A 22,847-nucleotide genomic window follows, 5' to 3' on the forward strand; every position below is an offset into this window, starting at 1 on the left:
CTCTCCTTGATCCCTGTAAGTTTCCCCACGTTTATGAGATTAATTACGATTCCTGGCCCACTAATCTCACTATAAACTCCACTGAGCAGGGATTCCTAGCACAGTGTCAGAGGCACGGTATGCATGCACTCTGATATTTGTTGAATAAATCAATCTAGAAATCACTACTTGCAATGCCAGAAATTCACAAAATAAATGATGCAAAACAAGTCAGAGGAGCTACTGAAGAGTTGAAAATTAGAGTTCTTAAAACGTGTTTCATTACTCAAAAAAAGGTTCCTCATTAAAAACATACACACAGGCTGGGCATGGTGGCTCACACCTGTAATCCCAGCACTTTGGGAGGCCGAGGCGGAAGGACCATGAGGTCAGGAGTTAGAGACCAGCCTGACCAACATGATGAAACCCCGTCTCTATTAAAAGTTTAAAAAATTAGCCGGGCATGGTGGCGTACGCCTGTAATCCCAGGGACTCAGGAGGCTGAGGCAGGAGAATTGCTTGAACCCAGGAGGCAGAAGTTGCAGTGAGGTGAGACGGCACCATTGCACCCCAGCCTAGGCAACAGAGCAAGACTCCATCTCAAAAATAAAACAAAACAAAAAGAAAAACTAATCCTAATGTAGAGACTTTTATTGACATTTTGGTAGAAACCCTTCCAGGATTTTTCCCTACTGAAAGTAGCATTAATTTTTTTCCCTCACTATCAAAATATAAGATTGTAGGATTTGCCAAATGATACCACATTAATAGAGATGACTTGACATTTTAAAAAACTGTCATCTGAGTAGAAATAACAATGCATCCGACAGGCACAGTGGCTCATGCCTGCAATCCCTGCACTTTGGGAGGCCAAGCCAGGCAGATCACACAAGGTCAGGAGTTAGAGACCAGCCTGGCCAGCATGGTGAAACCCCATCTCTACTAAAAATACAAAAATTAGCTGGGCATGGTGGCACTCACCTGTAGTCCCAGCTACTCAGGAGGCTGAGGCAGGAGAATCACTTGAACTCAGGAGGCAGAGGTTGCAGTGAGCCAAGTTCACATCACTGCACTCCTGGGCAACAAAGCAAGACTCTGTCTCAAAAAAAAATAATAATAAAAGGCCAGGTGTAGTGGCTCACGCCTGTAATCCCAGCACTTTAGGAGGCAGGGTGGGTGGATCACTTGAGGTTGGGAGTTAGAGGCCAACCTGACCAACACAGAAAAATCCCGTCTCTACTAAAAATACAAAATTAGCTGGGTGGTGGCAGGCTCCTGTTATCCCACCTACCTGGGAGGCTGAGGCAGGAGAATCACTTGAACTCGGGAGGCGGAGGTTGCAGTGAGCCCAGATTGCGCCACTGCACTCCAGCCTGGGAAACAAGAGCAAAACTGTCTTTAAAAAAAAACAACCCACAATGCATCCAAATCACTAACACCCAAGTCTTCCCATTCTTTCTTCCAAGATGAGAAGCAATCTTCATAAACACCAGCTTTGGAATTTAGGGGACAAATAAGAAATGAACGATGAAGGAGGGGAGGGAGTAAGTGAAGACAGAGGATCTAGAAAATGCCTTGGAAATTTCCCACACTCTATAAACTGTTTCCTCCAAAAAAGGGAAAACTTTTCTGAGTCCCAAGCTGAAGAACGAAACGCAAAGAGGCAACTAACTCTGTGGTTCGGCTCCTTAAAATCTAGCTGATAACGTTGCTCCACTAGAACAAAGCAGGGCTAGGATAGTGTCCCCATGTCACTTTTCAGATTATCCCCTACCTCCTCGAACAGAGGTGCCCTGGAGCCTGGACAAGAAAACGGCCTTGTGTTTTAGAAGCGCCAGGGAAATGCTCAGCGGGGTTTGCAAACTGCAGCATCTGTGGGCTCTGCAGCACCAAGAGCTGGCTCCTCAGCTCTGCCTCTCTACTGTAAAGAGGCCTTGAGCAAGCCGCCTGGCCTCCAGGAGCCCCAATTTCCTCATCTGTGAAGTGCAAATAATACTCCTCTACTCCCCGTGGGATTATCACGGGCACCGAATACGTCTGTGCAGGGAGCTTAAAACACAGTAGGCACTCAAACCCGAGGGCTAGTATGAGCTATCAGCCCTCCTCAACAGCTTGTGGTCAGGTCTGACAAGCTACTGTTCTTAGCATATGTTAACTGGTGCCGGCAAACATTATTTCTTGTAATCTAGTTTAAAACTTGTAACAACTACCAGAAGAATAAGTAAGTCAACAGGACAAGTAAGTCCAAGACTGAGACACCGGCACAGAGGGCTGTCTGTCTCTCAGTTTCTGTGCTGCCACAGCCAGGAGGTGTCACTGTGTGAATGGGCACACAGAACCAGAGATGTAACCAGCCCTGTGTACTCGAAGAAAACTGAAAGAAGTAAACCGGTAGGAAGAGAGAAAATTAAAGGCTCAAGTGACTCACTCGGACTTTGATCTAAAGAATTCAAAGCTCTTAAGATAAGGATGAACTATACACCTGAAGACGTTAAGTCAGATCTACAAAATTTTGCCCCGTGCAAAATTCTCAGGGCAGGGCAGAAACACGCACCTAAGGGTTGTCATTCACTTACTAAGGGAGGGGTCACCATTCATTTCTGGGTCCCAGTGTGCGCACACTCCAAGTGTCCGTCAGGCTCTCAGCCTGGGCCCTGCCCATAAGCCTTTCCTTGTTGAAGTGATCAATTCCGATTCTTGGCAATAATCCCTTTAAAAGGCCAGCTGCCGCTGTCTAGTCACTGATGCCGACCCACTCCAGGTGGGAAAAAAGAAATCAATGGAGTAACCGCCTAGATGGGGAAGCAAATTTAAAGTGTCGGGTCTTGAGATAGGCTGGAGATCAGAGGGGGGAAGGGTCCCGCGGCTCCCGGGGGTCAGGCAGGAAGGGCGCGAGCGGGGGGAGGGCCGGCCCTTCAGGCGTGGGCGCGCGGGGACTCTTATTCTGACACGGGATCTGCCGCCGCCGCCGCCGCCGCGGGGTTCAGCGCTGCTGCCCTGCCCGCCGGGGACCCCCGCCCTAGAGAGGGACCCCCGCCCCGCGCGCCCACGTGCCGCCTGCCCGCCGCCCCCACCCGTCCCGACTGCTCGGAAGAGGCGCCTCGCGGCCCAGCCCTTCCCCCGACCCCGCAGGAAGCGCAAGACGGAAGCGGGGCGAAGCCTCGACTTTCCGGGACCCCCGCCCCGCCCGGCCCCCACGTGCCCGGGCCGCCTCGGGGTGAGGAACTTTCCAGGGCAGCGCAAGAAGACGCTCCCAGAATACAGGGAGTAGAACTCGCTCGCTCTCACTTTTCCACGCTCTTGCGGGGGTCCCTCATAGCCCCCCGAGGACCCGACCCTTCGCGGCCCGCGCCGCTCCAGTCTCAGCCGCACGTCCCCGGCCCCCGCCCCCCGCCAAGTTTGGTCCAGAACTTACCGGGCCGCGGGTCGGCCGGGCCCTAGGGCAGCGCGCGGGTTCGTGGGGCTGCGGGGCCAGGGTCGCCCGCGGGGCCGGGCGGCGGAGGGGCCGGGGGCGCCGGGCTGCGCGCGCTCGTTCCGCCTGTGGGGCCGCCCGGGCCCGCGGCGCTCGCTCCGCCGGTCCGCCCGCCCGCCCGCGCCGCCGGCCAGATAATGCGCCCCTCGGCCGCACACATGGAGCCCGGCGCCGGCGTCACCGCCCGGGACATGCGCACCAGGTCAGCGCGCCCGGCCCGCGGCCCCCAAAACACCGGGGAGCTCTTAAAGGCGACGCCGCCCGCCCGCGCCCGGCTGGGCGGGACCCGGCGACCGAGGGGCGGGGCCCAACGAGAAGGGAGGAGCTCGTGGGCGGGGCTCCGGGCGTAGAAGGCGGGCCCCTGAATCGCGGGGGCGGGGTCGGCCGGTCCCGCCCCGGAAGCACCGCCCCTCTCCGGCGCGCTCCCACGCGACACCTCGCTGGGCGCGCTGGTTTCCCACGCCGGCTCCGGCTGGCTCCCTCCCTGGAGAGTCCCAGCGCCCTCCGCAGGCCGAGGGGTCGTCGCCAGCTCACCGGCGGCAGAGCCGGGCGGGCCGCACCCAGGGCTGACTCACGACGCGCTCACTGCTGACCTCGCGCCAGCTGAGCTGGGCGACCTCAAGCAACTCAGGGTTGCCTTTGAAACGCGAGTTAGAATGTCACCCCAGCGGGGTCGTCACGCAGAAGCCCTTCTCTGGGAACTTCGGCCCCAGTGTCTGTAGGGAGGGCGGGGTGTAGATCGGCTGAACGATCACTTCTCCAGCGCAGTGAACAGAGTTCTACAAAGAAAGCTCCAGACCCACCCTCCTTAAGACACTTGGGGATAACTGCTCTCCCTCTCCAGTTACCTCCCAATCTGCCCTAGTGCCTCTGGGAGAAGGTGAACCCCCCTCAAGAAAGCAAATCTGCACCCTTCCCTCTCCAGTGATAAGGAGGAAACACAAGAGACAGAATGAAAACCCGAAAGAGAATGGACTTTGGAGATGTTAAACTACATAAAGCAAAATACAACTTTATCAAGTTCATGGAAAATCTAGTACCACAAGGCCGCCCTCAATACCAAAATCAGGTTCTGAAGAATCCCCAAAACCGCCTCTTTTCATGTTGTTTTAAAACAAACAATTCCTGATAAGACACCTAGACTTCTGAAGAGTGGTGACAAATGTTTCATCGCATACCCTAATACATCTATATGTACAACTGAAACAAAAGTTTCACCAAACATAAATTTACCACATTCAAGGTACTGTTATCTTCTATTCTGCTTCATTTGAAAAGAGAATCAAGGTAAAACCTACCAATGGCTGGGTCTCAACCGTAAACTGGAAAAACGCTTCATGTAGCTTCATGTAGAACAAGTTTTACAAAACTTTTTTTCTAAAAAGAAAAAAAATTATTCTGCTGCTGTATGTCACCTTAAACAGAAAGTTCAAAAAAAGCTCCTTTCAGCGAGTGCGGTGGTTTATGCCTGTAATCCCAGCACTTTGGGAGGCTGAGGTGAGTGGATCATGAGATCAGGAGTTCAAGACCAGCCTGACCAACACGGTGAAACCGTCTCTATGAAAAAGACAAAAATTAGCTGGGTGTGGTGTCACCCACCTGTCACCACAGAAGGTACTCAGAAGGCTGACGCAGAAGAATTGCTTGAACTCAGGAGGCGGAGGTTGCAGTGAGCCAAGATCGCACCACTACAGCCCAGCCTGGGCAACACGGTGAGACTCTGTCTCAAAAAAAAAAGGCCAGGTGTGGTGGCTCACACCTGTAATCCCAGCACTTTGGGAGGCCAAGGCGGGTGGATCATGAGGTCAGGAGGTCAAGACCATCCTGGCCAACATAGTGAAACCCCGTCTCTACTAAAAATACAAAAATTATCTGGGTGTGGTGGCGCATGCCTGTAATACCAACTCCTCAGGAGGCTGAGTCAGGAGAATCACTTGAACCCGGGAGGCAGAGGTTGTAGTGAGCAGAGAGCATGCGCCATTGCACTCCAGTCTGGCGACAGGAGCGAGACTCCATCTCAAAAAAATGAAAAAAAAAAAAAAAAAGAAAAGCTCCTTTTTAATTCTGTGTTGAGTTCTACATACAATTGTTAACTTTTTGTAGTTGATTTCCCTCCCACACACATACCCCCAAATCTTCCCAGTACTTAATGCAGCATCTGGTACAACCCCCAATAGGCCAAAAGAGAATTCAACCTAAAAGTGACACAAAATACAAATTGTTGACCCCCCAATCACTTTCTCTGGCCCAGTTATGTCATTAACTTGCTTTGCTTTGCTTTACTACAAAGAAATTCATTGTTTCCTATATCTAAAAAAGAAAAAAAAAAGAAATTCAAAGTTCAAATTCAGAAACCAAACAAAACAGTCTTATTCTCAAACAGGTGACTTGGTATAGGAATTCAGAGAGCTCCCTGATCCCAAGTGCAAGTATAGTTTAGGGCAAATACCAGGTTTTTCACCCTAATTTGGTGGCTGTGTATTTTGAGAACTGCTTTATGCTACGATGGTGAATCAGATGATGTATATTAAAGCAATACAAGCAAAATATTTTCTCACTGCTCCTCACCTGGGTCTTGATTAATGTCAATTTAATTAACTACAAACAGAGCAAAGTGTGGTCAGGTGCGAGACCTGAGACTTCAGATATACAGATTCCAGAGTTTGAGCTGGCAAGTCCTATGTGAGTCACTAAGGTGACAACCACTTTTTTTTTTTTTTAAAGAGGGTGGCATCAACTGCAACATATTAATGACACACCCCTGTGGACTGAGGGGTGCACTGGTGAAAAGTGGGTTGCTCCAGAGAGGAGTGCCAACTTCTCAGCTGGGAAAGTCAGGTGGGAAGTAGGAGGGTTGCGGGGTATGCTGGTGGGGTGAAATAGCTACAGGGCTACAGGGTTTATTCTGTCATAGGACAAGAGGGGCCAGGAGGGTAGACGGATAAGTAGCAGTGAATCCAGATCTGCCTGGGGTCCCATAGGCCCAGGCTGGGTGAATGCTGAGGCTGTCTGGATTAAAGACCTTTCTGCGTCAGTGTCCAGTGCTGGACTAAACAGCAAATAGTTCAGCTGGGTAATTATGAAATATGATGCCATCACCTTCAGATGCCATTCTAAAGCTGAAGAAACGCTAAGAGACAACTAGGGCCAGAACCATGTTTTCTAAAAGTTTTCTCTTTGCCCTGAAAACAAGATAGTCAATACTTAGTGACGGCTGGGTACAGTGGCTCACATCTGTAATCTCAGCACTTTGGGAGGCTGAGGCGGGTGAATCATTTGAGGTCAGGAGTTTGAGACTAGTCTAGTCAACACAGCGGAACCCCAACTCTACTAAAAATACAAAAATTAGACAGGGACAGTGGCTCACAGCTGGAATTCCAGGCAGGAGAATTGCTTGAACCTAGGAGGCGGAGGTTGCGGTGAGCCCAGATCATGCCACTGTACTCCAGCCTGGCAACAGAGCGAGACTCTGTCTCCAAAACATACAAAAATTAGCCAGGCGTGGTGGCGTGCACCTGTAATCACAGCTACTAGGGAGGCTGAGGCAGGAGAATCGCTGAACCCAGGAGGCAGAGGTTGCCGTAAACCAAGATCACACTACTGCACTCTGGCCTGGGTGACAGAGCCAGACTCCATGTCAAAAAAAAAGCAAACAAACAAAACTTAGTGATAGCAGTTGTTAATACTGTACTTTCAAAACACCTGGTATTTAGTTAAAATTTTCTTCCAGGCTGAGCACAGTGGCTCACAACTGTAATCCCAGCACTCTGGGAGGCCAAGGTGAGAGAATCACTTGAGGCCAGGAGTTTGAAACCAGCCAGGTTGACATAGTGAGATCCCATCTCTGTAACAAAGGAAAAATTGGCTTCTCAGCTCTGCTTAATCACACGAGTCCAGTGTGTGCTTGGCATGTTTTCAGGGAGGCAAAGAAAGGCTCTCCTAATGCACAACAGAACCGCCTAAAATGGCCTCCCTGTTCTTAGGAGTACAACAGTTTTTGGGTAAAAAAATTAAAAAAAAAAAAAAGGCCAAGCATGGTGGCTCACGCCTGTAATCCAAGCACTTTGGAGGCCAAGGCAGGCAGATCACCTGAGGTCGGGAGTTCAAGACCAGCCTGACCAACATGGTGAAACCGCGTCTTTAAAAAAAAAAAGAAGAAGAAGAAATTAGCCAAGTATGGTGGCACATGCCTGTAGTTCCAGCTACTCAGGGAGCTGAGAGAGAAGGATCACTCAAGCCCAGGAGTTTGAGGCTGCAGTGAGCCATGATTATGGCACTGCACTATAGCCTAGGTGACAGAGTGAGACCTTGTCTCAAAACAACAGAAAAAATCTTCCAAATTCATTTTAAACTTCATTGTCTTTCATAGACCACATCCCACTAATAATAGCTAGGCCACGTTCTACCTTAACCACAGGAAAAGTCTAATGATCTTTCAAGTGTACTCACAAACACCTAAACACCACCTGAGCCTGTCCCTACACAACTGAGGGACTGAAGACAAGAAATTGGGGTCAAATTCCATGTTCATGTCTGCTTTTACAGCAGAAATTGGCCAAAGGCTCCAAAGTAGTGTGAAACTACTGAAAAAGAGTAGCATCACCTACTGAATGTTCAAGGTACTGTACTTGAACAGAAATCAGAAAATTTCTTTGAAGTTCTTGGTGGACAACATACAAGATGACTTATGTGATAAATGCTGACTGGCAACTGAGAGACCACTCATCCCAAGGGTTCTGCAGCCCAAGAAGCTTACAGGCACATACTCCAGAAGCTGACAGGCTGGTGCCACTGAAAGACACAAAATGATTTCAATGCAGAAAATGTATTCATAAGAAAGACTGAGGAATTGGCTGGGCACGGTGGCTCATGCCTGTAATTCCAGCACTTTGGGAGGCTGAGGCAGGCAGATCACAAGGTCAGGAGTTTGAGACCAGCCTGGCCAACATGGTGAAACACTGTCTCTACTAAAAATACAAAAATTAGCTGGACACGGTGGCAGGCACCTGTAATCCCAGCAACTCAGGAGGCTGAGGCAGGAGAATTGCTTGAACCTGGGAGGCAGAGGTTGCAGTGAGCCAAGATGGAGCCACTGCACTCCAGCCTGGGTGACAGAGCAAGACTTTGTCTCAGAAACAAACAAACAAGAAAGACTGAGAAATCACAGAGGAAGGGAGAGCTTCCTTTCCAGTGGGGTCTGGAAAATCTCTGTGGATTGACATTTGAACCAGCTCTTAAGGGATGAGTTATGATGAGCGTCCCAGGCATTAAAAACAGCAGGGGCAAAGGCCAGAGCCAGCTACACCAAAATACCTGGAGTTGGGGACTCTGGGGAGAAAAGGGCTGAAAAAGAATGGATTTGTTATCCTTTAAATTTCCTAAATGTTTTTCCCTCTGAAAACAGAATGAACAGTCAACTACTCACTTAAATTCACAAACTAAGCAGACCTAAGTTAAGCAGACCAAGTTATGTAGGTTTAGCCAATTCTGAGATTATTGCTCTCAGTGATACTGGATTCCTACATATTTTCTGAGAAAGTCTCTAAAGAATACACAAGTTGTTTATTCAAAAGGTACACCAAAGGCCAGGTGCAGTGGTTCACACCTATACTCCCAGCTACTCGGGAGGCTGAGGCAGGAGAATCAATTGAATCCAGGAGGCAGAGGTTGCAGTGAGCCAAGATTGTGCTGCCCTGCATTCCAGCCTGGGCAACAAGAGTGAAACTCCATCTCAAAAAAATAAAATAATAATAATAAAAAAAGGCTGGACATGGTGGCTCACCCCTGTAATCTCAGCACTTTAGGAGGCCCAGGCAGGTAGATCACAAGGTCAGGAGATCGAGACCATCCTCACCAACATGATGAAACCCCGTCTCTATTAAAAATACAAAAAAATCGGCCAGGCACAGTGGCTCACGCCTGTAATCCCAGCACTTTGCGAGGCCAAGGCAGGGGTATCACAAGGTCAGGACTTCGAGAGCAGCCTGACCAACATGGTGAAACCCTTTCTCTACTACAAAATACCAAAAAAAAATAAAAATAAAAAAAATTAGTTGGGCATGGTGGCACGCATCTGTAATTCCAGCTACTCAGGAGGCTGAGGCAGGAGAATTGATTGAACCCAGGAGGCAGAGGTTACAATGAGCCAAGATTGTGCCACTGCACTCCAGCCTAGGCGACAGAGCAAGACTCTGTCTTAAAAAATAAATAAATAAAATACAAATAAAAACACAAAAACTCAGCCGGGTGTGGTGGCACGTGCCTGTAGTCCCACCTACTTGGGAGGCTGAGGCAGGAGAATCACTTGAACCCGAGAGGCAGTGAGTCAAGATCATGCCACTGGACTCCAGCCTGGCCAACAGAGTGAGACTCTGTCTCAAAAAAATAAAAAGTACACACACAAAAAAAAAGTACACAAGTTTTTTTTCTTTTCATTACCCTTATGAAAAAAGAGCACTGATTGCTTTCTTTTTTCTTTTTTCTTTCTTTTTTGAGACAGAGTCTTGCTCTGTTGCCCTGGCTGGAGTGCAATGGTGTGATCTCAGCTCACTCCAACCTCCACTCCTGGGAGTCAAGTGATTCTTGTGCAGAAGCCTCCGGACTAGCTGACACAACAGGCGCGTGCTACCACACCAGCTAATTTTTGTATTTTTAGTCAAGACAGTGTTTCACCATGTTGGTCAGGCTGGTCTCAAACTCCTAGCCTCAAGCAATCCTCTGCCTCCCAAAGTGCTGGGATTACAGGCAGGAGTCACCAGTCCCTGCCCTACTTCCTGTACTTTGCATTTTTAGTACCCAAAAGTTTAAAACTGTTTTCATTAAGTTTAGGGACAATATAACAACAATCTCTAAGGGACAATCATTTTAAAGTTTATTTCACCCCAAATTCATGTTTACATGGTGAGATTACAATGAAATTGGCTGGGAAAGGAAAGGAAAAGATTAACTAAGTGATTTTTATTTCCTTAATACTTTGAAACTCTTGATTCTTTCTTCAGAGAGGGACCAGAAAATAGTTATAGGGACTCTTACAGTGATGCTTTATGAAAAATACAATACTGCCGGGCGCGGTGGCTCACGCCTGTAATCCAAGCGCACTTTGGAGGCCAAGGCAGGCGGATCACCTGAAGTCGGGAGTTCAAGACCAGCCTGACCAACGTGGTGAAACCCCATCTTTAAAAATAAATAAATAAAATTTAAAAAAAAATTAAAATAAATAAAAAAAGAAAAATACAATACTTCCAATGCATTACCTCTGCTACAAGGGTCATCTTTGCATTCATGACATTCTCACACTAGATCAGGAGTTTGTGGGACATGGGTCAGCAGCCCCCGTAGTCCCCATCCCTGTTGTTTATGCTGAAAAGCCCCGCAACTCTCTAGGGATGGTCCACTTTGTCAACCTGTGTTTGTTTTGAATGTCATTTCTTTTTTTTTTTGAGACGGAGTTTCGCTCATTACCCAGGCTGGAGTGCAATGGCACGATCTCGACTCACCGCAACCTCCGCCTCCTGGGTTCAGGCAATTCTCCTGCCTCAGCCTCCTGGGTAGCTGGGATTACAGGCACGCACCACTGTGCCCAGCTAATTTTTTGTATTTTTAGTAGAGATGGGGTTTCACCATGTTGACCAGGATGGTCTCGATCTCTTGACCTCGTGATCCACCCGCCTCGGCCTCCCAAAGTGCTGGGATTACAGGCTTGAGTCACCGCACCAGGCCCTTGAATGTCATTTCTAACCACTATTCCTTACACTCAGTGTTTCTGCAGCATGGGGTTCAGGCTCCATCTGCAGTTAGGCAGCCTCTGTCCAGAGTGAGTCTCTGTCTGGCCCTGGCGCTGTCCTGCTTCTCCAGGGTTCTGAGCATAAATGCTCCCCTAAAGGGTTAAGCACAAACTGCTCACAAGTGCTGTCCTGAACCGGAAGTGTATCTCCCACTCTGTCTTCATCTGCCATGTGTCACTAGTTGGCAAGGAATATCTCTTTTGTATCTACATATGGTTTCTAAAAATAAATCTCACCTAACTTGGATCAATTTTAAACCTTGAATAGTTAGGAAGTAAACTGTTTTCTATGAATTAAAGATTAAAAAGAAATTCAGAAAAGTACCAGGTAAAACAAAAAGGCTATGTGACAGCCTCGAGTCTAGAGATCAGCCTATTCAAACCTGCCAAGCAAAGAGTTAGTCACATCAGAAAAACATTATTTTTAAAACTTGGCATCTATTTGACACCCTACTCCCCATTTGTTAAATGACAGATCTTCCAACTTGGGAAAACATTCCTCCCAAATTTTTTCCTAACAGGATGCGTACTCCCCAAACCCCCATTTATAGAGAAATGCCCATAATTTATTTTTAAAAACACAGGTGGAGTGCCTTTCTAGTTTGTTTTCTCTTTTACAGCTTGATAATAAACAACCACGCCCTCCTGCATGCCCACATAATCAGTTCTATATCTAACCAACTCCTGTTTTGGGAAGAGTAAAATATTTATTTCAAATTTAGGTCAAAAAGTTAACTTTGAATAGAGACAATTTGAGAGGTTAAATATAAAGGCTAAAGTTTGAAACTGCAGTGAAAGTTTAAAAATTGGCTGGGCAAGGTGGCTCATGCCTGTAATCTCAGCACTTTGGGCGGCCCAGGTGGGCAGATCATTTGAGCCCAGGAGTTTCAGACCAGCATGGGCAACATGGCAAAACTCCCATCCCTACAAAAAAAAAATACAAAAATTAGCAGGCTTGAGCTTGGGAGGTCAAGGCTGTAGTGAGCTGTGTCACTACTGCCACTGCACTCCAGCATGGGCAACAGAATGAGACCCTGTCTCAAAAAAAAAAAAGAAAAAAAGTAAGGTTTTGAGGGTTTTTTTGTTTTTCTTTTCTTTTCTTTTTTTTTTTTTTTGAGATGGAGTTTCGCTCTTGTTACCCAGGCTGGAGTGCAATGGTGCAATCTCGGCTCACCGCAACCTCCACCTCCTGGGTTCAGGCAATTCTCCTGCCTCAGCCTCCTGAGTAGCTGGGATTACAGGCATGCGCCACTATGCCCAGCTAATTTTTTGTATTTTTAGTAGAGACGGGGTTTCACCATGTTGACCAGGATGGTCTCGATCTCTTGACCTCGTGATCCACCCGCCTCGGCCTCCCAAAGTGCTGGGATTACAGGCGTAAGCCACCGCGCCCGGCCCTTTTGTTTTTCTTTTTTTTTTGTTTTTTTGAGATGGAGTCTCACTCTGTAGTCCAGGATGGAGTGCAGTGGCATGATCTTGGCTCACTGCAACCTCCAACTCCCAGGTTCAAGCAATCCTTGTACCTTAGCCTCTTGAGTAGCTGGGATTACAGACATGCACCACCACACCTGTCTAATTTCTTGTTTTGTTTTTGTTTTTTTGAAGTCTCACTCTGTTGCCCAGGCTGGAGTATAGTGGCATGATCTCGGCTCACTGCAACCTCTGCCACCTGGGTTCAAGCAATTCTCCTGCCTCAGCCTCCCGAGTAGCTGGGATTATAGGTGCCTGCCACCCCGCCCAGCTAATTTTGTATTTTTAGTAGAGATTGGGTTTCTCCATGTTGGCCAAGATGGTCTTGAACTCTTGACTTCATGATCCACCCACCTTGGCCTCCCAAAGTGCTGAGATTACAGGGGTAAGCCACCGCACCTGGCCTAATTTTTGTATTTTAGTAGAGATGGGGTTTCACCATGTTGGCGAACTCCTGACCTCAGGTGATCCACCCAATCTCAATTTCCCAAAGTTCTGGGATTACGGGCATGAGCCACCACACCCGGCCAAAAGTAGGTTTAAATTGTTCTAGGCAGGGCACAGTGTCTCATGACTGTAATCCCAGCACTTTGGGAAACCAAGGCAGGAGGATTGCTTGAGCCCAGAAATTCGAGACCAGCCTGGGCAACACAGTATTTTGTCTCCAAAACAAAGTTAAAAAATAAAACTAGGGCTGGGCGCGGTGGCTCGCGCCTGTAATCTCAGCACTTTGGGAGGCTGAGGTGGGCGGATCACCTGAGGTCAGGAGTTCAAGACCAGCCTGGCCAACATGGTGAAACCCCATCTTATAAAAAAAAATAAAATAAAATAAAACTAGCCTGACATGATAGTATGCACCTGTAGTCCTAGCTATTTGGGAAGCTGAGGCAAGAGGATGGCTTGAGCCCTAGAGTTCAAAGCTGCAGTGATGGTGCCAGTGTACTCCAGCCTGGGCAACAGGGCAAGACTATGTCTCAAAAAAAAAAAAAAAAGAACGAAAATAAAGGGCAGGCATGGTGGCTCACACCTGTAATCCCAGCACTTTGGAAGGCTAAGGTGAATAGATTGAGACCATCCTCGTCAACATGGTGAAAGCCCGTCTCTTTAAAAAAAAAAAAAAAAGCCGGCTGCGGTGGCATGTGCCTGTAGTCCCAGCTATTCAGGAGGCTGAGGCTGGAGGATCTCTTGAGCCCAGGAGTTCTGGGCTGTAGGGCGCTATGCTGATCGGGCATCCGCACTAAATTCAGCATCAATATGGTGACCTCCCGGGAGTGGGGGACCACCATGTTGCCCAAGGAGGAGTGAACTGGCCCAGGTCGGAAACAGAGCAGGTCAAAACTCCCGTGCTGATGAGTAGTGGGATCGCGCCTGTGAATAGCCACTGCACTCCAGCCTGGGCAACGTAGCGAGACCCTGTCTCTTATAAAAATAAAAAAACTGTTGTGATGTATTAAGAATTTTAGACTGGCTGGGCGTGGTGGTTCATGCCTATAATCTCAGTACTTTGGGAGGTCAAAGTGGGTGGATCACCTGAAGTCAGGAGTTCAAGACCAGCCTGACCAACATGGAGAAACCCCATCTCTACTAAAAATACAAAATTAGGTGGTGTGCTGCCGCAGCTGTAATCCCAGCACTTTAAGGTCGGGACTCCCTGAGGTTGGGAGTCTGAGACCAGCCTAACCAACATGGAAAAACCCCGTCTCTACTAAAAACACAAGATTAGCTGGGTGTGGTGACACAACTGTAATCCCAGCACTTTGGGAGGCTAAGGTCAAGGGAACTCACTTGGCTGTTTTCACCTCCAGGTCCCTGCCTATGCCTTGCTATGCCTCTTCTCAGAATGCCTTGCCACTTAAGAAACCTAATGGCCGGGCGAGGTGGCTCACACCGGTAATCTCAGCACTTTGAGAGGCCGAGGTGAGCAGATCACGAGGTCAGGAGGTCGAGAGCAGCCTGTCTAAAAAAAAAAAAAGAAAAAACCTAACAAGTAGGTCGCACAGTGGCTCATGACTGTAATCCCAGCACTTTGGGAGGATAAGGCAGGCGGATCACCTGAGGTCAAGGTCTGAGCCTTTTTCCTAGTTACCCCATCATGTTTCAGGAGGCACCACAAGTCTATATGGTAAGTACAGTAAGGTGATGCTGCAGGGGTTAAAGCTACAATGAACTAAAGGATCTCACTGGGAGAAATCAACCAACCCAGGAACTTCCAGATCACTGGTCTTGGGACATGCCCAACCCACTGGCCCAGCGTAGACTGGTTTGTTCTTGGGCAGTATTAACACCCACAGATTGTTGTCCAAATTTGGGTGCCAACCTCAAGAGAAACAGTCAGCCTAAACATGATTATTTAACAACTACCTTTACAAGGCACCTACAACAGTCTGGCCGCTTGCTGTATGTTTACCATCCCCAGCCCACAAACAAGGATTTGAGTTTAATCTTGAGGAAACAGACTCAGAAAAGTAGGCCAAGGGCCAGGCACGATGGCTCATGCCTGTAATCCCAGCACTTTGGGAGGCCAAGGCAGGTGGATGACAAGGTCAGGAGTTCGAGACCAGACTGGCCAATATGGTGAAACCCCTTCTCTACTAAAAATACAAAAAGTTATCCGGGTGTGGTGGCGTGGGCCTGTAGTCCCAGCTACTTAGGAGGCTGAGGCAGAAGAAACCTGAACCCGGGAGGCAGAGGTTGCGGTGAGCCCAGATTGCACCACTATACTCTAGCCTAGGCAACAGAGCAAGTCTCTGTCTCAAAAAAAAAGAAAAGAAAAAAGAAAGAAAAGAAACAGTAGGCCACTTGAAGTTAGGCTATTTTTCCAAGGTCACATGCCAGCAAGTGGTAGAATCAGGATCTAGCCCAAGGTTTTTTGGCTCTAAAGTTTCTACTGCACAGGGCTTGCCATGGTACTTTTATAAAGCAATAAGCCTTAAGTAACTGCAAACCATTCTTCAAGAGCACACTCTTCCTGAAGGGCCTGCCTACTGTTGGCTTCAAGTTCCATACACACCTCCAGATAGCTCTTGGTGCAGACGAGGTCCTGAGGGGCACACTGTGATACTGTAACAAGAAACCATCTTTTTGTTCACCCTGCCAGATAGGCCTCTGAGTTTGTGGGTGCATTAGCTGAGACCCCAAAACTGGCAAGTTCAGGTCCACTGGTGGCTCCCAGCTCTGACAAAGCAGCTTACCAAAGAAAAACAGGGAACTTGAATTTGTTTTCTTTTCTTTTCTTATCTTTTTTTTTTTTTTTTTTTTTGAGACAGGGTCTTACTCTGTAGCCTAGACTGGAGTACAGTGGCACAATCTCAGCTCACTGCAAACTCTGCCTCCTGGGTTCCAGCAATTCTCCTGCCTCAGACTCCCTGAGTACCTGGGACTACAGGCGTGCACCACCACACCCAGCTAGTTTTTACATTTTTAGTAGAGACGGGTTTTTGTCATGTTGGCCTGCCTGGTCTCTAACACCTGGGCTCAAATAATCCACCCGCCTCAGCCTCCCAAAATGCTGGGATTTCAGGTGTGAGCCACCGTGCCCCGCTTTAAACGTATTTTCTATGCTCAAATTGGGGCCCAAGAACTCAGCCTGTAAGGAGGGAGAACAGGAAGTTAGGAGGGAGCAAGCATCCACTTCCCAAGGGCAGCAGAGCCTAGAGGTGGGAGCCTGGTCACATGCACAGTTGCATTACTTGTCCACGCCCACTTCCGGCCTGGGCCTGCCTCTCCACCACCGGAGTCAGAACTTGGGTGGAAGAAAAAAAAAAGACTACCAGAAACTCCTTCTAACAACCTTCCTCTCTCCGTGGAGGCTGTGCCCAAAATGAATATCCAGACTTGCTCTCCGGCCCACCTCTCAAAGATACATTTAAGAAAAGCCCCTGTCAAATCTAAGACCTCCAGCCTTGTCCAACATAAAAAGGTCTAAATAGCACCTTCCCAGTCCCAGTGTAAGAGGAAAGCCTGGGCCGGGCGTGGTAGCCCATGCCTGTAATCCCAGCACTTTGAGAGGCTGAGGCAGATGGATTGCCTGAGCTCAGGAGTTCGAGACCAGCCTGGGCAACATGGTGAAACCCCGTCTCTACTAAAATACAAAAAATTAGCCGGGCTTGGTGGCGTGCACCTGTAGTCCCAGCTACTCAGGAGACTGAGACAGGAGAATCACTTGATCCTGGGAAACAGAGGTTGCAGTAAGCGGAGATGGTACTCCAGTCTGGGCAACAAAGCGAGACTCTATCTCAAAAAAAAAAAGAGGAAAACCTGGGCAGAGGGAAATTCATGCACCAAGAATCTACCAATACACAACAAAGCAGTCATCTATTGGAAATCTCATTATTCATAAGCCACAACCAACACCAGGCAGTCCCAGCTTGTCTAAATGTTTTTTTGAGACAGAGTCTCAAAAAAAAAAAAGAGGCTGAGATCGCCACTGCACTCCAGCCTGGGTGATAGAGTGGAGTGAGTCTCAAAGAAAAAAAAAAAAAACAGAAGGAAGAACCTGAAAATGCTCCCTGCCATAACCATCCCAGTTTCTCTCTTGTTTCTCCAAGATTACAGCCACAGTGGTCATGAATCAACTATTACCAACAATCAAGTGGGAAAATGCCATAATTTCGGTCTTTTAGAGACAGGAAACAGGAGCCCAGTGAGGCAATTAAAGAGGTAGTGAGGTTTCACTTCTAAACCTTCAAGAAACTCCACTCCCAATGAGGGTAGCTGCAGCACTTAGGGATATTCTAAAGAAACCCCACAATAGGCCGGGCGCGGTGGCTCAAGCCTGTAATCCCAGCACTTTGGGAGGCCGAGGCGGGTGGATCACGAGGTCAAGATATCGAGACCATCCTGGTCAACATTGTGAAACCCCGTCTCTACTAATACAAAAAAATTAGCTGGGCATGGTGGCGCGTGCCTGTAATCCCAGCTACTCAGGAAGCTGAGGCAGGAGAATTGCCTGAACCCAGGAGGCGGAGGTTGCAGTGAGCCGAGATCGCGCCATTGCACTCCAGCCTGGGTACCGAGAGCGAAACTCCGTCTCAAAAAAAAAAAAAAAAAAAAAAAAAAAGAAACCCCACAATATTCTTTCATGCATTTGTTTGTTTACTCATTTTCAACTAAGATGTAAGCTGCTGGAAGGCCAACTGTGTCAGTCCTGCTCACTGCCAGACCCCCATCACCCAGCATGAAAATGTTTCATCTTAGCCATGAGAATGTTTATTCCTGAATTATTTGTTGGCATAGAAGTTACATGGGCCAGAAGATTTAGCACTTTCTAATTGTTAATGTAAATTGCACTAGAAAATACACACACTATATCTTATGGCCACACAAGTAAAGCTCTTATTTGAGTGTTCACTTGTCCCTTATAAGCCAATTATTTTTTACAGAGTCTCAGTGTCACTCAGGCTGGAGTGCAGTGGTTCGACCTCAGCTCACTGCAACCTCCGCCTCTCGGGCTCAAGCGATTCTTGTGCCTTAGCCTCCCGAGTAGCTGGGATTACAGGCATTTGCCACCACACCCAGCTAATTTTTGGATTTTTAGTAGAGACAGAATTTCACCATTTTGGCCAGGCTGGTCTCAAAGTCCTGACCTCAAGTGATCTGCCCGCCTCAGCCTTCCAAAGTGCTAGGGGTTACAGGCCTGAGCCACAGTGCCTGGCCCCTTATAAGCCAATTTAAAAGAATGAACTTGGCTGGATGTGGTGGTTCATGCCTGTAATCCCAGCACTTTGGGAGGCCGATGCAGGTGGATCATGAGATCAGGAGTTCAAGGCCAGCCTGGCCAAGATAGTGAAACCCCGGCTCTACTATAAATACAAAAATTAGCCAGGCATGGCTGCAGGCACCTATAATCCCAGCTACTAGGGAGGCTGATGCAGAGAATTGCTAGAACCCAGGAGGCAGAGGTTGCAGTGAGCTGAGATCATGCCACTGCACTCCAGCCTGGGTGGCTCGCACCTGTAATCCCAACACTTTGGGAGGCTAAAGTGAGAGAATCACTTGAACCCAGGGGTTCAAGACTAGCCTAGGCAACATAGCGAGACCCCGTCTCTACAAAAATTACAAAATTGGCAGGGCATGGTGGCAGGTGCCTGTAGTCCCAGCAACTCAAGAGGCTGAGGTGGGAGGATGACTTGAGACTGGAAGTCAAGGCTGCAGTGAGCTGTAACTGCACCACTGCACTCCAGCCTGGATGACAGATCATGAGACCCTGTCTCAAAAAAAAAAACAAAAAACAAAAAAAAAAACCCTCTTATTCAAAAGATACACAAGTAGAAACAAAAGCAGTCAAGTTTCAGAGAGGATAAAGCCGAACTTAATACTAGAAATTAAAAATAACACCATCCATTCATTTGGATGGAACCACTTGATACAGTAGTTATTTCCCAATTCCAAAAGAGGTCAGCTTATTTCTTATCATCAAGGTCCCACAGGGATTTAATGCCCCCAGTGCTGTCTCCAACAGGAAGGAAACCCTGACTTCCCTAGCTATTTCAGTTCCATAAATCAACAGTTTTTATTGTCCAGAGTTAGAAGCTGGGCAGTGTTTGGACCCACATGCCTTTTAGAGCTGCCCACCAACAGATAACCACGTTACATTACATCTAATAAATGTACCTAGATCAATATAATTTCTAACTATCCAAGGTTTTTTATTGCTGTAAGGATCCTTCAATTAAAAAAAGTTTAAGAAACTTCCTGTTAGAGACTTGATGGTGGCGCCACCATCCACGAGAGTGAAGTCTATGGCACACAAGAGACAGCATAATTTCAAAGGGAGAGTGGTCTCTTTAAAGTTGTTTACCTTAGTTCTTACTTTTTTAAATATAATAAATTTTGTTCCTTTCCCATGTAATGGAATAACTGTCCTTCAAAGAACTGAAAGAAATTTAAGATTGGTGGATATTTCTTTGCTTCAATACCAAAGTCAGTGTGTGTCTGTATATGCATGTATGAAAAAGAGAAAGGAGGGAAGGAGGAAGAGAGAAGGTATATTTCAAGGAAGAAAACAAACAAAAAAACATAACCTTCTCTTCAAACATAGGAGCAGCACACCAGGGGCCTAGTCAGATTTTCGGCCATTATTTCCTCCTGGGTTTTAGCCGTCAGGGGCAGAATGCCATCTGTTCCCATACTAGTAAGTGAAGAAGGCTGGGCCTAATTCACCAGCCATGATTCTATGGCATTCACTAATTGTTAAGAAAAAAATCCTCTCAAAAAAAAATTATTTTTAAATGTCCTGTCCACTCCCCTCTATTCCACTGCCCCCCTGCCCCCACCCCCAAGCTGAGTTAGCATCTCCACAGCCCTCTGGGCATTGGAAGCTTGAGGTGAATTCTGATCTCCTTGTGGGCACTAAGCCACACACTGGCCCTCTCAAAGTACTATTATTGTGCGGCGTTAAATGCCTTTGTACATCACTTTCCCAGCCTTTTGTCCCCAAATCTGATCTATTACAATGAAAGGACAGTTCTTCTTTCAAGGTTCTAAAGTGTAAGAACAGATCACTCACCAGGTAACTACGAGACACAAGCAGTCTCATAATATGCATATGATCCCTTAGGTTTACATAGTTCATTTATTTTTTTTCTTCCCACAATTCTTCAAGTTCATGATAATCTTCTATCTTCCCTGTGGTCTAATTAGAGTAATACATCTCCCTACTTGCCCTTAATTCACAAATTACCCCATTTTACGGGAGGAGATGCCAAGGCCAAGAGAAACACAAACACCCTGCCACACAGCAAATCCATCTCACATCTGGTATCAGAACACAGAACACTCTTGCTAAGAGACTCAGTGGGGGAGTGGGTTTTCCAAGAGACATACCAAGTTTCTTTCTCTTCAGGCATTTTTAGCCTTGGCAGAATATCAAGCACTTCCTCATCTGGGAGTCCACAGGCCAGGACCCTCATCTCCTGAGCACAAGCAGCCTTTACTACACAGCAACTGTGTGTCAGGAGCTGTGCTGTCCACCTCCAGTTCATCATCGCGGATTCATTCATTCATCCATCTAGGAAGCACCTCCCGTCATGAGTAAGCATCTTCACAGACATTCACAGCCATGTGTTCCCTCAAATAGTTAATGACATGCCCATTTTGTACCATTACTTGTCCAAGGCCACACAACTAAGAAGGGCAGCACCAGAATCTGAACTGGGTCCTTCTGACTTCAAAGTTGCCCATTCCCTTTTTAACATCCCATCTGCTGGTCCTATGGGTTTTATTTAAAATAACAGGCTGGGCACAGTGGCTCACACCTGTAAACCTAACACCTTGGGAGGCTGAGGCGGGCGGATCACTTGAGCTCAGGAATTCTAGACCAGCCTGGGCAACATGGTTAAGACCCCGGTCTCTACGAAAAATACAAAAATATAGCCAGGCATGGTGGCGTGCGCCTGTGGCCCCAGCTACTTCAGAGGCTGAGGTGGGAGGATCATGTAAGCCAGTGGGGCAGAGGTTGCAGTGAGCCGAGACTGCGCCACTGCACTCCAGCCTGAGTGACAAAGTGAGAACCTGTCTCAAAAAAATAAAATAAAATAGTAAATATGTGCCGGCACTTCTCTACCCTCATCTCAACCCCAGGCTCCCCACCATCTTTCCCTGCCCCTGAGGGCAGGGCCTACAGCTGACCAGGAAGAGGCAGGAGAACAGCAAGCAGGTCTGCAACAGCCTCCTGCCTGGACTTGACTTAGCCCAGCAGCAGAGGGCCCAGGAAAGTCTCCAAGCACTTCTCCCCAGAAGAAAATAGCTCGAGTTGAAACTTGTGTCCACATGGTCCACCGACAGATTTAGAACTCAAATTATAGCCTCGGCAGGAGTCTTCACAAAGGACTCAAATTAAGCAAGACCCAGATGGAAACGAACAGCAGAGAGACTGCCCTCAGTCAAACTGTAAAGTGAACTGCAGTTCCAGTGGAGTCAGAGGAAAAAACTTGTTGAAACGCTAAAGCAAACACGAGCGCAGCCTATACTTCAGAACTCCACTTCAGTCACACTCTCCCCACGTTTTTAGCTTGAGACTTATGCGTGGACACGAAGTGGTTACATGTTACTCAGGTTTCAAACTGAGTTCATTCCTGTCCTTTGGACCATCTCTCAATGCCAGCATTCATCTACTTGGGCTCCACAGAGCTCTGCGTTTGGCAAAGCAGATAAAATTAGCTACTGGAGTGAATTTGGAATCCAGGGTGGGCCATTAAAAAAAGTACATACAAGATTTGTAAACGCCACGTAAAAAGTTCCTTTTGGGCCAGGCTGAAGTCACCTAAAACTTACAAAAATGTCATCAAATCATCCAGTCCCTTGCCTCCCTTCCACTGTTTCTGGATCTGAGGTGACCCATTTCCTGCTTCTTGCTCTGTCTTTCCAAACCAAAGTGGCCTATGAACTGGGGATCCTATTTGATCGAGGGTTGAATCAGGGGGTCTCGGGAGAGAAAATGCAACAGGAAGACATGAAGGAGAGTGTTCTTCTCCTTTTTATTTTTTTCTTTTTTCAGCAGGGGGAGGGAAGGTTAAGTTATACTATGCAGAGGGAGGACTGAGGGATGGGACAGGAAGTGGGTCAGTCCCACAGCTTGACAGTGTGATAATGGGGAGACAATGTTTCTGCCTTGTCCCTTTTGTCATCACAAAAGCCTGACAACACTGTGATGGCCCCACGGCTGGAAAATGGAGTAACTAAGGGGGTCATCTAGTAGCAGCTCCTGCTCCCCTAAATCTAGCAGGTCTTAGAGGGACATGAGGAAATCATGCCTTTTGCCTCTCTGTCCTCCACATTCCTCTCCAGCCACAAAATCCTCCAGGCCCCTGGAAACTGAGATAAAAGTCCAGAGAATACCCCTAGAGTGGCAACAAAGACTAAAGGAGGGGTACATTTCTGCTCTCCTCCTCCACAGTCGGGGGAAGTGGGTGCCACAGACAGAAAGAGGAGAAGCTTGACGTGAAGGCTCCAAGGACAGTTTTCCCCTTAGAAAATCAGAAGGAAAACCTCTAGAAAGGGGGAATGCCCTCAGGCAAGTGGGAGGGAACCCCACGGAATTCGGAGGGACCCCTCAAAGAAGTGAAGAGAGCCACAGTGTCTCCCATCAGGAGAAGAAATATCTTGGAAAAGGGGAGACACACTTCAGAGGTGTAAGGATCCTAC

At 47.7% G+C, this 22,847-nt stretch overlaps 1 protein-coding gene and 1 non-coding gene across 3 annotated transcripts in view; one reads left to right on the plus strand and one right to left on the minus strand.

Annotated features, from left to right (window-relative positions):
* GATAD2A (GATA zinc finger domain containing 2A) overlaps window positions 1-22,847 on the minus strand; it is a 118,322-nt gene that overhangs the window by 93,456 nt on the left and 2,019 nt on the right. The window lies entirely within an intron of this gene.
* LOC135276867 (small nucleolar RNA SNORA64/SNORA10 family) lies at window positions 7,315-7,447 on the plus strand. The gene has a single exon (XR_010344421.1). It is a non-coding gene; the product is annotated as a small nucleolar RNA SNORA64/SNORA10 family (small nucleolar RNA).

The sequence above is a fragment of the Aotus nancymaae genome, unplaced genomic scaffold, assembly GCF_030222135.1.
Source record: "Aotus nancymaae isolate 86718 unplaced genomic scaffold, 86718_ANA_hifiasm-v0.15.2.pri h1tg000028l, whole genome shotgun sequence".
NCBI classification, from domain to species: domain Eukaryota; kingdom Metazoa; phylum Chordata; class Mammalia; order Primates; family Aotidae; genus Aotus; species Aotus nancymaae.